This window comes from Budorcas taxicolor, chromosome Y (assembly GCF_023091745.1).
Source record: "Budorcas taxicolor isolate Tak-1 chromosome Y, Takin1.1, whole genome shotgun sequence".
NCBI classification, from domain to species: Eukaryota; Metazoa; Chordata; class Mammalia; order Artiodactyla; family Bovidae; genus Budorcas; species Budorcas taxicolor.
The window spans coordinates 3,112,392-3,125,978 of NC_068936.1; the positions used below are offsets into that span (position 1 = coordinate 3,112,392).

The 13,587-nt window shown below is 45.4% G+C and overlaps 1 pseudogene; it reads right to left on the reverse strand.

Moving 5' to 3' along the window:
• Window positions 1-11,750: 11,750 nt before the first annotated feature.
• LOC128071072 (zinc finger protein 280B-like) lies at window positions 11,751-13,361 on the reverse strand (annotated as a pseudogene).
• Window positions 13,362-13,587: the final 226 nt, after the last annotated feature.

Genomic DNA, 13,587 nt, shown 5'->3' on the forward strand with positions numbered 1-13,587 from the left:
TGCGCTGTAGCCCAGGAAACGTGGAAGATGCCCTGCGTTTCAGGGGTGTGTCCATAAGGGCACCGCCCACCACGCTCTCGGCCATTGGACTAGATTTGGGGCAGCAGCCTGTGCGTGGCTCACAGCCTAGGGATCCGCCTATTCGGCTGATTTCCCCAGGGCCTGTTCACCCTGTCCCGTGCTGTCTGCCACCCCTTTCTTCAGCCTCAGGCCGCTGGACACACACCAGCCCCCGCTTCCCTACCATCCTCCTCACTCCCCGCCCCCAAAGAGCTGGTGGGTCCCACAGGATTACTGAAACCTGAGCCGCGTTTGCACACCACTTGTTGTGCTATTATGTCCCGTCCCTTCGCATCTGCCCCAGCCTGGGGTCACGGCCAGGGCCAAGAGGAGCGTGAAAGGCCGTCAGAGGAATGCAGGAGCATCCTGGGACCCCAGACCTTCCCAGTTGTGAGCCCCGGTTTCAGGGCTCTGGGGTTGGTGGCCTGCCATCCTCAGGCTTTTTGAGGCTGGGACCTTGCAGCCACAAGTTGTCATGCCAGGCAAAGGAGCCACGCTATGCAGGGTGGAGGCGGTGGACGACGGTGAGCCCCTGGCGGACGGAGACGTGGTGGGGATTGGGTGGTTGTTCCAGCTGCTTGCGGAAGACGTCATGGAGGAGGTGGAGGTTGTGGCAGATGAGGAGCAGCGATAGGGGTTCTTCCAGGAGCTGAGAAGACGGTGGAGGAGCAGGGCCAGGAAAAGCCCGGGAGCACTACTGAGCTTCCAGGGCAAGATGCGCTGCAGGCACTGGCTGCCCTGCTGGTGGAACTGAGCTCTGAGCATAAGAAAAACTGCAGGGCCTACTTCCAGTTCATGTTGCAAAAACCATCAGAGGAGGAAGCCTGACTTGGCTTGGAGGATCGCCATCACCTGGGGCATCCCTTGCTTCTGGGCCATAGCTGTATCCTTTCTTCTGCTCTTTGAAGTCTGCTGCTCAGGAAGAGGAGGAGCCGCAGGAACCATTTCCCTCCTCCCTATCCTGACAGGTGCTGTTGCTGAGCCATCCCTCGTCCCACTGCAAGTTGATATTTTCCTTTCAGGACCCCCCTACTTCTTGAACACAGTGACCACTAAGTAGAATTCCCTTGACATCACTTGTGAAACGTGGTTCCTGGGGTGATGAGTGTGGGTGTGCAAGGTTGTAGATTGTCCACCTGTGGGATCCACACCCATCTCCCCTGTCTCTCTGTAGGGTATAGGGCACGTTGTTCCACTCCTGTCCACTGGTTCTGGGACTTTGAACGGGGAGCATCCAGCCGCAGCGTGGACACCAGGAGCCTTAGCTTTCTCGGCTGGTTGTCAGGTCACAACTGCTCGGAACTGAACAGGATTGCTGAGGTGTGGTTGCTTTGGGCCTGAACACAGTCAGCAATTCATTTTGGGATTCTTGGCTGCTGGCTCACCTTGCTCGTATTGCCAGCAGATTGTCGGCCAAGATGTGTGGGACGATCCCCTGAAGTAGTACCCTGGGCAGGAAGGTTCTTCCATGAGAGTAACTGACAGAAACATGTGTGGAGATGGGGTCTGAAGGTGGGCCCTGAAGGGACACTCGTGTGATACTACAGGGACACTGACCTTTCCCAAATGGGGATGCTCAGACTCATGCAAGCTGGCTGTGGAGCCTGAATTTGGGTCGTGCTTGTAGCAGGTGACCTCCTGAGACTGTTTATTTGGGGACTTGGTGTGTCCGTGAGTGAAGCAAGTCTCCATCAAATCAGCTGTGGTGGAAGCACCAGAATCCAGGTACTACTACTAGAGGCAGTGTGTATTAAGTATCTTTGTCAGAATCATCCTTTGTGGGTCCTTCCATCCCCTGGCCTCCTGCTGCTCACTGAGTTTGAGATTGCCTGGGCACTTCACTCCCGCCCCTTACCCTGGGAAGGCCTATCATTGAAAAGGTGTCCTCTCCGGGGTCCCAGTGCACCTGTGTGCTGACTTTGGGATCTTCTGTGAATTTCCACATTCACCACACAGTGTCTCACAACCACCAAACATGCTGCGCTGGAAGCGGCTTCAGGCTGCCTTGGGAAAATATGGAAGAGTTCGTGGAGAAGGTGAACAGGGAGCCCCAAGGGTAGGACATGGTGCCTACTGTCGCCATCTCCGACATTGCTGGCCTCGGTCGTCTTCACCTCCTGAAACACCTATGTTCTTTGTTTGCATTTGTGTCCCCGTGCTGAGCATGTGTGTATACTCACATGTGCTTATTTGTGCTGCCTGTGTGTGTGTGTGTGTGTGTGTGTGTGTGTGTGTGTGTGTGTGTCCAGCCCAGGGCAGAGGCAGAGATGAAGGCGGCAGGAGAGGAGGTGCTGAGCAACCAGAAGAGGAATCATGAGGCGACCAGGCTGAAGGTGGTCAGTCGCCGTATCTCTGCATTGACCCTGCCCAGGATGGGAACGAGGAAAGGATGGCCAGTGATAACTCCAGACTGTGGCTCCAGATATCTGCAATTAGACCAGATACAAAACACGCTCATCAGTTCTACCATGTTGTTGTGTGTGTTTGGATCAATAGAGGGTTTCATGGTCTAAGGATTCACACAGAGCAAATCACGTGGGGTGGGGCTTTGAAACCACTGCCTGTGGAGCCCTCAGTGTGTGGGGCCACGGGCTGGCCTCTGGAAATGATGGACGTGCCTATGGCAAGACCCGGGATGGTGAGGCTAAGGTCCTGCCGAGATGGGCAGAGAGCTGAAGGAGAAAGAGTCACAGATTGCCTGCTGCACTGGAGACTTGTTCCACACACATGTGACAAGGAGAACTGGGAAGGTCCTGGGCCAGTGCTGCCCCAGATCAGCCCAGCAGCCAGCACACGCCCACCCTGAGGGTGGCACACACTGGCACGGTATGACACAAAACATGAGATGTGCTAAAGTATGCTGTATCTGCAAAACCACAGGCATCCTAGGAGAGACATGCTGTGAGCGTGGCATGCCTCCAGGCACTTCCAGCCTGCCTTCCTGGCAGTGCCCAAGGGCGAAGAAAGTGGAAGTGGGTTTACCTGTGTGACCCTATGCCGGGATATGCCTGTGAGGGAGGGAACAGAGAAAAGACAAGGGCGGTGGGTAAACTGCATGTCCCAAGGGACCCCAGGAGAGGGAGACAGAGAAGCCCCTGGCACAGTTCAGGGCCTGCTGGTTTTCAGGGTCCAGACTCTAGGCAGTAGCGGTCCTGCCAAAGATATGGTCCGTGCTGAAAGTTCTGACATGAATTCCTTCTTTTTTTGGGGTCTTGCCCCTGGCTTTGGGGGCCTGAAGGGCAAAGGTGCATGTCTGCACCTGAAGGAGGATTCTGGTAGTCTTGCTCGAGCAGAATCTCTGATTGTGTTGTAGGGGATCTGCACCCAGGTGACACTCAGAGGGATGCTGCCTTCCAGGTGACCGTCTTGGATGTCCCTGGGCCCAACCGGGCACTGGCTGCCTTGGCACGGGTGCTGTGTAGGGAAGCAGGGATGCATGACTGTAGGGAGTCCGACCTGGGCCTAATGAGAGCAACTGAAAGAGAGCCTTGGCATTTAGCAAATCACTGAGGCATGGGTGGTTCAAGCCCTCTTGGTCCATTTCAGATAGTAACACTGCTTTCTGTCCAACGGAGGCATTAGCTCTGGGCCCAGAAACTACAGGTTTCCCAGGGCATCATCCGTTGGGGGACTCCATGTGCATGGGTAGTGTTAAACAGAAAGGAAGATGTGTAGGGATGCCACCTTACTTTTATGGCCTCCAGTTCCATTCTTGGTATCGGAAGAGACCCTGTATCCATGTGCACCTTCTTCACAACCTTGCATCAGACCCAGGCCTGTCACAGTCTCTGGGGGCTTTTGGAGGCTCAGGCGTTTCTGGCCTTTTCCTGCTACGTGGAGATAGCACGTGGGGGCACAGGCAGATGGTGCACACAGAACGCTACACAGATAGGAAGAACAGGGGGCCTCATTCAGAATGCTGGGGGCTGTAACGGGTGGTAGGCTAGCAAGAGGGGCACAACATTGACAAGGAATGACCTAGATAGGGGCACACCGAGAAAGCAGTTCTTCAAGTCAGCTGAGCTCAGAGGTCCTTGCTTTCTGGTCCCCTGAAGGAATGCACAGGCAATGGATCAGGCCAACGTGACTGGTACTGTGAAGCTGTCCAAGGTGATGGGAGAATGCAGAAGGCAGGCACATGTTATACAGCTGTTCATGCCAAGAACTTCCAACCCTGCCCGCTGCTCTGCAGGCCAGTCCCTGTCAATAGCAAATGCCAAGGTTTTGGAACCTTTGAGGATAACGCACAGAGGTAGAAGTGTAACATGACATGATCGATGAGCAAGTGAGAAAACAAGGACAAAGAAATGTGGATGCTTACCAAAATTCACGTTCCTGAAAAAGCAAGCTTGTACTTCGGCATATGGACAGGTTTCCTCTCAGCGATGTTACTGTGTACACACATATGTTTGTGCACATGTGCGCGCAGAAATTTGAGTGCTTACCAAAATTCATGTTCCTGGAAAAGAAAACTGTACTTCTGCATATGGACAGGTTTCCTCTCAGTGATGTTACTGTGTTCACCCATACATTTGTGCACATGTGCATGCGGACATTTGAGTGCTTACCAAAATTCATGTTCCTGGAGAAGAAAACTTGTACTTCTGCATATGGACAAGTTTCCTCTCAGGGATGTTACTGTGTACACGTGTATGTTTGTGCACATGTGTGCATAGAAATTTGAGTGCTTATCAAAATTCATGTTCCTGGAAAAGAAAGCTTGTACTTCTGCATATGGACAAGTTTCCTCTCAGCGATGTTACTGTGTACACATGTATGTTTCTGCACATTTGCAGGCAGAAATCCCTGACAGTTCGCTTGAGAGTATGAGCTATTGCAACTGACCTAGCCAGGTGATAGAAGTTGGACAGCAAAAACATGAAGTTCTTAGGGAAAGGTACATAGTCTCTGGCCAGCAGAAGCACTGAAGCCAGGGAATCGCTCCCCGTTATCTCACTGAGCAAACACGTTCTAAGTGGAATCACAGTCGTGCAGCTAGAATGCCTGGCAGAAAGGAGAGGCAGGAGGAAAGAGCCTGGGGAGTGTGAAGAGGAAAGTCCACTACACCTGCAGTTTATGAAAACTAGAAAATGTACCTAATGTGCTGGGAGGACAAACTGTACTTAATTAATTGACTTATCTAAGAGGATTTCCATCCAAACAGCCAAAAGTGCTTCCTGGTCTCTTCTTGCTGCCTGTAGTAAAACATGAAGGGAATTTTTCTAAAAATTTGGCAATTTTTCAGTCTTTTAAGACGACAGAAGATGTTAAAGTTAATGACTCTCAAGCAAGATCATATCCAGGGCATTGAGATTAGGTGGTCTAAATATAACATTTTACACCACCAACAGGCCAGTTCTTCTTCGTATTATTTTTTATAAACAAAGGTGTTCTAAAGGTGAGTGTGACTGTAAAATTGTTTGGTAAGCCTCAGAAAGCTGGAAGGGGATGCCTCATGGCATTATTTAGTCAGGCCAATACCCTCCAAAGAGTTTAGGGGTGTCACTCCGAGATCCTTTCAGTCACACAATAAGACTTCTACCAAGGTTCAGGGTGTTATCCCTCAGCTATCTCAGCAGAAAACCAAGACAGAGTAAGCCTTATTATGAAGACATTTGTGATTGTGGCTTTGGAGTGGGGTGCTTTGCCATGAACACCAGTAAGAGTATCAGGAGACACACCAAGGTTTTAAGATAACATATTTAAGTTCAGCTCGGACTGCAAGGACCAGCAATAGTACAAAATAGGAGCTCTGGACTTCTACCTTCTACAAGCAGGAAGCAGGCTAGGGAGACTGTTTCATGTAACCATATACTAGCCACCTTTCACGCAACGGCATCACGTCAGGGGGTAGAGTTAAAAAATCAGAGACTGAAGCCGAGGAAGTTTCCAGGCCTTAAATACTAATCAAAGGACTGCCCACAAGAACCCATGGGATTTCACAACTGCTACTATTGACTCCCATCTCCCCTCCCCTTTCTGGAACAGGAGTGTCTATGAAGGTTATCTATGCCCCAACATACCACCACTGTATGTCGGCTGTGAAAGGGAGCAGATTTACTCATCTCTTTTGCTCACACATCCTCAGGTCTAGAGGAACTACACTTGTATAATTTGAACTGATGTGTTGGAGACTTGAGAGGCTCTTGGACTGCAAGGAGATCAAACCAGTCAATCCTAAAGTAGATCTCTCCTGCATATTCATTCGAAGGACTGATGCTGAAGCTGAAGCTCCAACACTTGGGCTACCTGATGCGAATAACTGACTCTTTGGAAGAGACCGTGATGCGGAAAAAAATGAAGGTAGGAGAAGGGGACAGCAGAGGATGGGATTGTTGGATAGCATCATCGACTCAATGGACTTGAGTCTGAGCAAGCTCCTGGAGTTGACGGACAGGGGAGCCTGCAGGGCTGCAGTCCATGGGGTCGCAAAGAATACGACACAACTGAGCAACAGAACACTTGAGGTACTGTACACGTGGACCCTGATCCATAGCTGGACCTGACTTAGACGACAAGGCCCTGAACTTCAAGTTAATGCTATAACAGATAAATCGTTTGAAAGCACTGGCAGGAAAATGCATTTTGGACATACAAGCATGTAAACAGTTTCCGGCCATCTGTGTACCACGCGGTTTTAAACTATGTCCACGGTTCCTTCCTTCTCCCCTTCACATGTGTGGTGGACTTAGTGGCTCACTTCTCATGTTAGAATATTGTAGAAACGAACAATGAAGCGTCTGAGACTAGGTCATAAAAGGCACTGCAGCCTCCTTGCTCATCCTCTTGGATCACTCACTCTAGAAGCCAGCTTAGTCATATCTTGAGAACACTCAGGTAGCCCTGTAGAGAGGCCCATGTGAAAGAACTGAGGCTTTCTCCCAACAGCCAGCAAGCAAACTGGTTTCAACAGCTATGTGAGTAAGCCATCTTGGAAGGAAATCCCCCGGCGCATGGCAAGGCTTCAGAGGGTGGCAATCTCATGAGACACTGAGCCACAACACTCAGCTGAATTACTCCTGGATTCCCAACTTTCACCAGCAGTATGAAACTATATTGCTTCAAGCTGCTAGTTTTGGCTAATTGGTTATGCAGCACTCGTTCATTAATGCACTGCCAACTTTGGGCAATGCCTTTATTCAGGGCTGCCTGTCCATCTAGTCCAATCTAATCCAGAATCTGCTACTTCACTTTAGAAAACACAGCCCACCCTTGATTTGACCACCCTCAGTATCAGATCAAATATCATTTCACTCACCTGAATATCTTATCAGCCTTGCCTAGCCTCAGCAATGATCCTCTCAGTTGAGCCAGAATCCACCCTCACCCTTATAGTCCTCTTAATAAGTTTCCATCCACTGACACCCATTCTGTTATTGTTGTCCATTGCTTTTCAGTCTCCCATCTCTGTTTGTAATCCCATGGACCCACCCTGTTCCTTAGCTATAAATCCCAGCTGCATCCCTGCTGGAGTCAGACATAAGCTCAATCTCTCTCCCATGTTATAATACCCCACTGTAGTACTCTTACCTTGAATCAAGTTTTCCTTACCACCTTTTGGAAGTGTTATGAATAATTTTTTAACATTGCCAAGTTCTGTTAGTAAGGATAATTCTCAAAGGAATATAGTTTTATACCTTACTCTCTATACTATATTCATTTGGGGGAACAAATATCTAAAATTAAAACATTTTATATTTTCACCATACAAACAGAAAATATCTTTGAAACTATATTTACATATCTTAAAACATGCAGGAATCTGAAAAGGATGTGTGTATAGACATGTCAGTGTCTATACACACATACCCTCAGAGCTCCAAAGAAAACTTAAGTCTCAGCAAACGATAAATTAAAACATTCAGCCTGAAAATAGTGAAATCTTTGGAATCAACTTGCCAAAAATCTTAGACAATGAAATTTTAATTAAAAACCATGTATACATAAAAATATTTGGGATTCAGACAAAATTGCTAAATAAAGATAGGTCAATCCCTAAACCATCTCTGAGAAGAAAAAAAAAAAAATCCTCAGTATCATGTAATAACCTATAATGGAAAAGAACCTACCAAAGAATAGATACATATCTGCATAACTAAATCACTGATATACATCTGAAATTCAAGATTGTAAATTTAATACATTAACAGAGAAAAAATTGTAAAGAAAGCTTCTAAAATACAAAGTTACAAGGAAAAAACCCTGAAGAATGTAGAAAGTATATATGAATTGAAACAAAAATAGAAAACAACAAAAATAAAACTTGTTGGGATAATAAAGCAAGAGCTGCTTCTTGGAAAAAGAAAATCAGAAACATTGATACAACTGTGGCAAATCTAATAAGGGGAAAAGGAGGTTAATTATGGGATCCCGAGAGGATAATATTCAACTCTGAGTGGAATTACATTTGTTTCAGGAAAGGTCCAGTCAAGCAAAAACCTGGGGGAAAGAAAGGGAAGGAAGGATAGAGGAAGAGAGACAAGGGAACAAAGCAAGAAAAGGAAAGGAACGGAGAACAAAAGAAAAGTAAATGTCTCAACAAATGTTGTAAACTATCCAATCAAACAATTCTCTTCAAGATCTAAAAACAGAAACGGAAATTTATTAAGCCAGATACTCATTGCTTTTGATGGCACTCAGAACAAGAGAGCCCATTTACACATCACTGTTTAGAAGTTTAGAACTGGCCAACACAATATGATTATTTAAAAAAATAAAAATATGCCATGTTATTTGTAAAAAGGCAGCAGAAATAATTTTTTAATAATTATTTCTACAAATACTAATTTTACTTACAATGTTTGGCAACATTAATAAAATAATAAATTTTACCTGAAAGAACAAGCAAAGCAGACAAGGAAATTCACAAAGGGCAGTAACAAAACAGTTATCTTGACAGATCTTCAATGTATTTGTAAAGAAAACAAAGTGTCACTGTGTGAACAAAATCTACAGGTATCAATAGAAAAACAGAGGAAGCTCCTGAAAGAACTCAACTCACTATTAACTATCTTTTATTTGCAGGCACAGAATCTGACTCAAGTTAAATCTAAGAAGCAAAGCCCTGAGGTTATTATCTCTTCATTTGTGTGTGTGTGTGTGTGTCTGTGTGTGAAAATTTAGGAAATTTAGGCTGGAGAGGGAAGAAGAGGATAGAGACTTCAAGTGCCTTGAAGGAGGAGGAGGAAAGAGAGGGGGTTGGAGATTTGATTGTGTTATTTGAACAGCATTGGTGAAGCTCAAACAAGGGAGGTAGCAAGGCATGCAGGCCTACGGGAAGAGCATTTCCCGAAGAACAGCACTTGCAGTCTCTGGATCGGGAAGAAATGGAATTTGATGCAGGAAAACCAAGGCCAGTGTTGTCAAAAAGAGTACATTCGTAGGGAAAAGAGTAGAGTAGAAGGACAGAGAATGGAAGAGAGGAAGCAGTCAGGGACCATATTGCTGGAACCTTTTAATTTGGCAATAAATACAATTTGTCCTCCTTAGGAGCATACTTCACAGCAACTAACAGTAACAGTGTTGATAATACTCAGCAACAATAAAAACACATAACTAAAACATTTCGTATTTTTTACTACAGAAATCGAACAAAGGAGATAAGAATGCAATAGTCTGCGTATTTATTTATACACAGAGTTTTCACCTGAGACCAGAATACACACACACTCTTTATACAACTAAAAGTGGTTTAAGCTGACACTCAGCAAAGTGCTTGGGCCCAAGTAAACTAACTGGAAAGGCCTAGTAAAATATTCAAAGTGCAAATAAACCAATCAAGCTTCGAGTAAATAAACACAATTTATTTGAATTTGAATTTACACTCAGGAAATTACCTAAAATGGAGACAATAGACTCACTACAGCTTAATCATCTGTAGTCCTTCCTCTTCAGTTCTGAGAGGGATGCTAACCCCTTGGTGATTATCACTTTCCAGCATTTTGTGAAAGCTTAGAGGACTTAAATAAATTGAGGAGTGGGGAGAGTGGGGAGAGACAAAGAGGAGGAGAAAGGAAGAGGAAACGGAGAGATTGCTCCTGGCATAGGTCTACAGACAGGATCCCAGCTTCCTTGAATGGTGCACAGAGACCGCTAGCTATCTGTGCCAGAAGTGGAGAAGGGGTGACATTCAACTCCAGGAGGAGACTCAACTCCAAGGACCTACAGAGGCAGCCAAGTGTGCTGGTGTTCAGGAACCAATACTTAGAGGGTACCCCACAGGTCTGTGAAAGAGCCCTTGGAGACCGCAAGAAAAAAAGGTTTCCACAAGTATAATCACAGATTAGATGGTTGGCGAGATTAGAGGAAGGATAACTCTATGACCTGATAATTACTGAAATACATGAGACAATTCCTGCACATCAGACTGTGTCAAGAAAGACTGAAACTCAATTAGTTTGATACAATGGGAAATTACACACGCCAAGAATTAGCTGTTAACGCTACTACATTTGTGTCCAAGGCAAGATAAGATACAAAACTGAAATCTTCACATGTTCAACTAGGGTAAGACACATGTAACTGGAAAATATAAGGAAGAGTTCTAAAAAGGGTTTAATCACCCTGGACTATTTTTATCCGCTATATTTACTATTCTTGGACAACTCCATTGCAGCTTAAGGGTAAGAGAACTCAATTTAGCCCAATTCAAAAGCTGAACAGATTTCCTGTGTTTGATCCTTTGCAGTTAAAACTATGGGTCCAGCACAAATCAAAGTGGACGTCAAGGCTCTCTTTCCTTTGGGAATTTTAACTTGCTTCGCTACTGTGTCTGACACAGATATGCCTACCTCATTGGGACTACAGGCCAGCCAACTGGCAAAGGGGACGCAATGAATCAAATTCCCCTTTTGATCACTCAACAGGAGGTCCACAGGCACCAGGTCTCATTCTATTAACTATCTCTGCTTCTCCAACTACAGTCAGTGATACACAGGGCCTGCTTGATGCTTGCAAGGGTCTCTCACCAAACACAGGCATTTTAACCGTTGGCTTCCTTGAGATGTCCCTGGGCTAGGTAAACGCACTCTGAGACAGTGTTCCTTCTACCTTGGCTCTATGCCTGGAGTGAATGTATGCCTCTTCCTCAGCTGGGACAAGAAGCCACAGCTCTTCACTGATTAAATCCCGTGTCTGGTCCAAACTCACATCATAGCTTCTCCATCAACTTCTCCACTGCACGCTTTCAGAGCCAGGTTATCTTCGATCAGCCCAAGAGGCACTTCAGAGAGCGACATTCAAATCTGGCTATATAGCTGATACTGAGAACTTCAAGGCATGAAAACAGTTGAAAATTACGTTGCTAAAACACTCTACAGATTATATGTATACTAGAGCTTTCGAACTTACAAGTAACATCAGCTACCGAAATAGGTTCTTACTTTTCCTTTCTCCACTTCTCTCATTCTCTCTCTCTCACACACACGTGCACACAATCTTTTTACATGTTAAGACAATTATATGAAAAACAGATAATAGATTTTTAAATAACATCTCAATACGCAGATCAAACGACATTGTACTTCCTGTATTTAAAACAAAATCACATTAATTACCCATCGGTTTCCCTATATTTGATATTATTGAATAATGCTATAATTTGATCTTTTGGGTTTTAATGGGGTTTTTAACTTTGACTGAAATACTTGCTTCAGACTTACTGAAAGCAGAATTAACTTTTTTCTTCTTTTTTTGACCTCCTACTTTTAGATTTGGGGGGGTGATGATTCAAAATCAGATGTGTTCACAGTAATGGATGCTACTTCCACCAATCCTGGTTGAAGGGGTTCCAGTGATACCTGAATAACAATTTTTGTTTCAGGAGACAATCCTTCTAGCTGCTTAGGCTTCTTAAACATTTGATGACACTGGGTCTTGTGCTCCCTTTCCTCTTTGGAAGTTAAAAACTGTAGCCGACATTTGGAACACTGGCGAAAACTCTTTTCCCAGTGCCCTCTATGATGACGTCCGTAGGCTGTTGCAGTTTTAAAAATTTTGAGACAAAACAGGCAAAGTAAATTCTGAGTGTCACCATGGTATGCTCTGAAATGTGCATCCACATCTGCAAAAAATGATGATCTGTAACTGCAAACCTGGCATACATAGGGCATTTCACCAGGCTTATGATTGTCTTTCATGTGCTCTAAGAGAACCTGATCTGTCTCAAAGGACAACTCACAGATGCGATAGACTGCGGAGGGCCCCTGGGGAGTGTGGACACTTTCAATGTGACACTGCATCTGGAAGGGAGTAGGAAACTGGCGGAGGCAGTGCCGGCAGGTGGTGTGGGTTTTCCAGCTGTCACCTCTCTGCCTCTCAAGTTCCAAATGGTGCTTCATGTGATTCATAAACTTGACATTTTTTAGAACTTTCAAGCAGCTGAGGCATTTAAACGCTGTGTGGGTCTTCGGTTCTGGTTGCCCAACTCCTATATGCTCTCCATAGTAGAAGTCACCAAGTAACACAATCAGCTTTCCTTCTGTGGGATCACCAATTTTGTCTGGACTTGCTAAACTTGGAAAATCAGTTTTTGTCAGTCCATTTTCCCCTAAAGGTCTTACAGGCTTGCAATGAACACTGTCCTTTGGAAAAGGTGTTGGACAAGGTTCTCCATTCTGAACATGGCTTAGTGAGGTATGGACACGGTCCGGTGTGCTTTGCTGAGTGGTCACTGTATGAAAAATACCTGAAGGGGAAAAACCTAAAGAATGTTCCCCTATAATGCCATCACTGAGCTTAGGCCTTTTGGGATTTCTGCTATTTGTTTCACAAGTGGAAAGTACCTTTGAGACATGAGGACTTTTATTCATATCTCCTGCAGAAACCGCTCTTTCTGCTGGATGCTGCAATGAACTTGTGAAGGTAATCAAAGAAGAACATGACTCCTTTGAAAAGCAATTCGGCACTCTTTGTGGTGAAATATTTTTACAATCAGCTTGAGACGGAGGTTCAATAATAATAGGACTATCTGTTGATCTTGATTCAGAGTCAGAAACTGGCAAGACAGCCTTTGCTTCTGATGTAGCAGTCACATGACTAGCAGGCTGTAGTTTGTCAGCGTTACCTTTCCTGAAGTGACCATACCTTTTTCTCCTTGAACAAGAACCTGGGGTATCTCTGTTCAGTACGTTTGAAACGACTGGTTTTGAAGCTGAGCTCATCCCAACAAAGATCACGTCAGCATCTTCATTTACATGTTCCACTCCGACCAAGATCACTTCATCATCATCATCATCATCTGCTTGTTTGGCTTCTCCCTCCCTTTTCCGTACTTCTGGCTCTTGTTCTTCTTCACGTAACATACATGGTAGTTCCATATTTTGAGTACTTTTTTATTCTTAGAGGGTGCGGCCACAAGTCCCAGGGCTTCCTTTATACAAACTGCCACCTAAGTATAAACATACTACATATTAGTTAAGTACAGAAAAATGGGCTATTTGATTATCTCCAAAACTCTAGAGTAGTTTTAAACATCCTTATCTTACAGACAAAGACACCGAGTGTCAACGAGACTCAGTGACAGCTGAA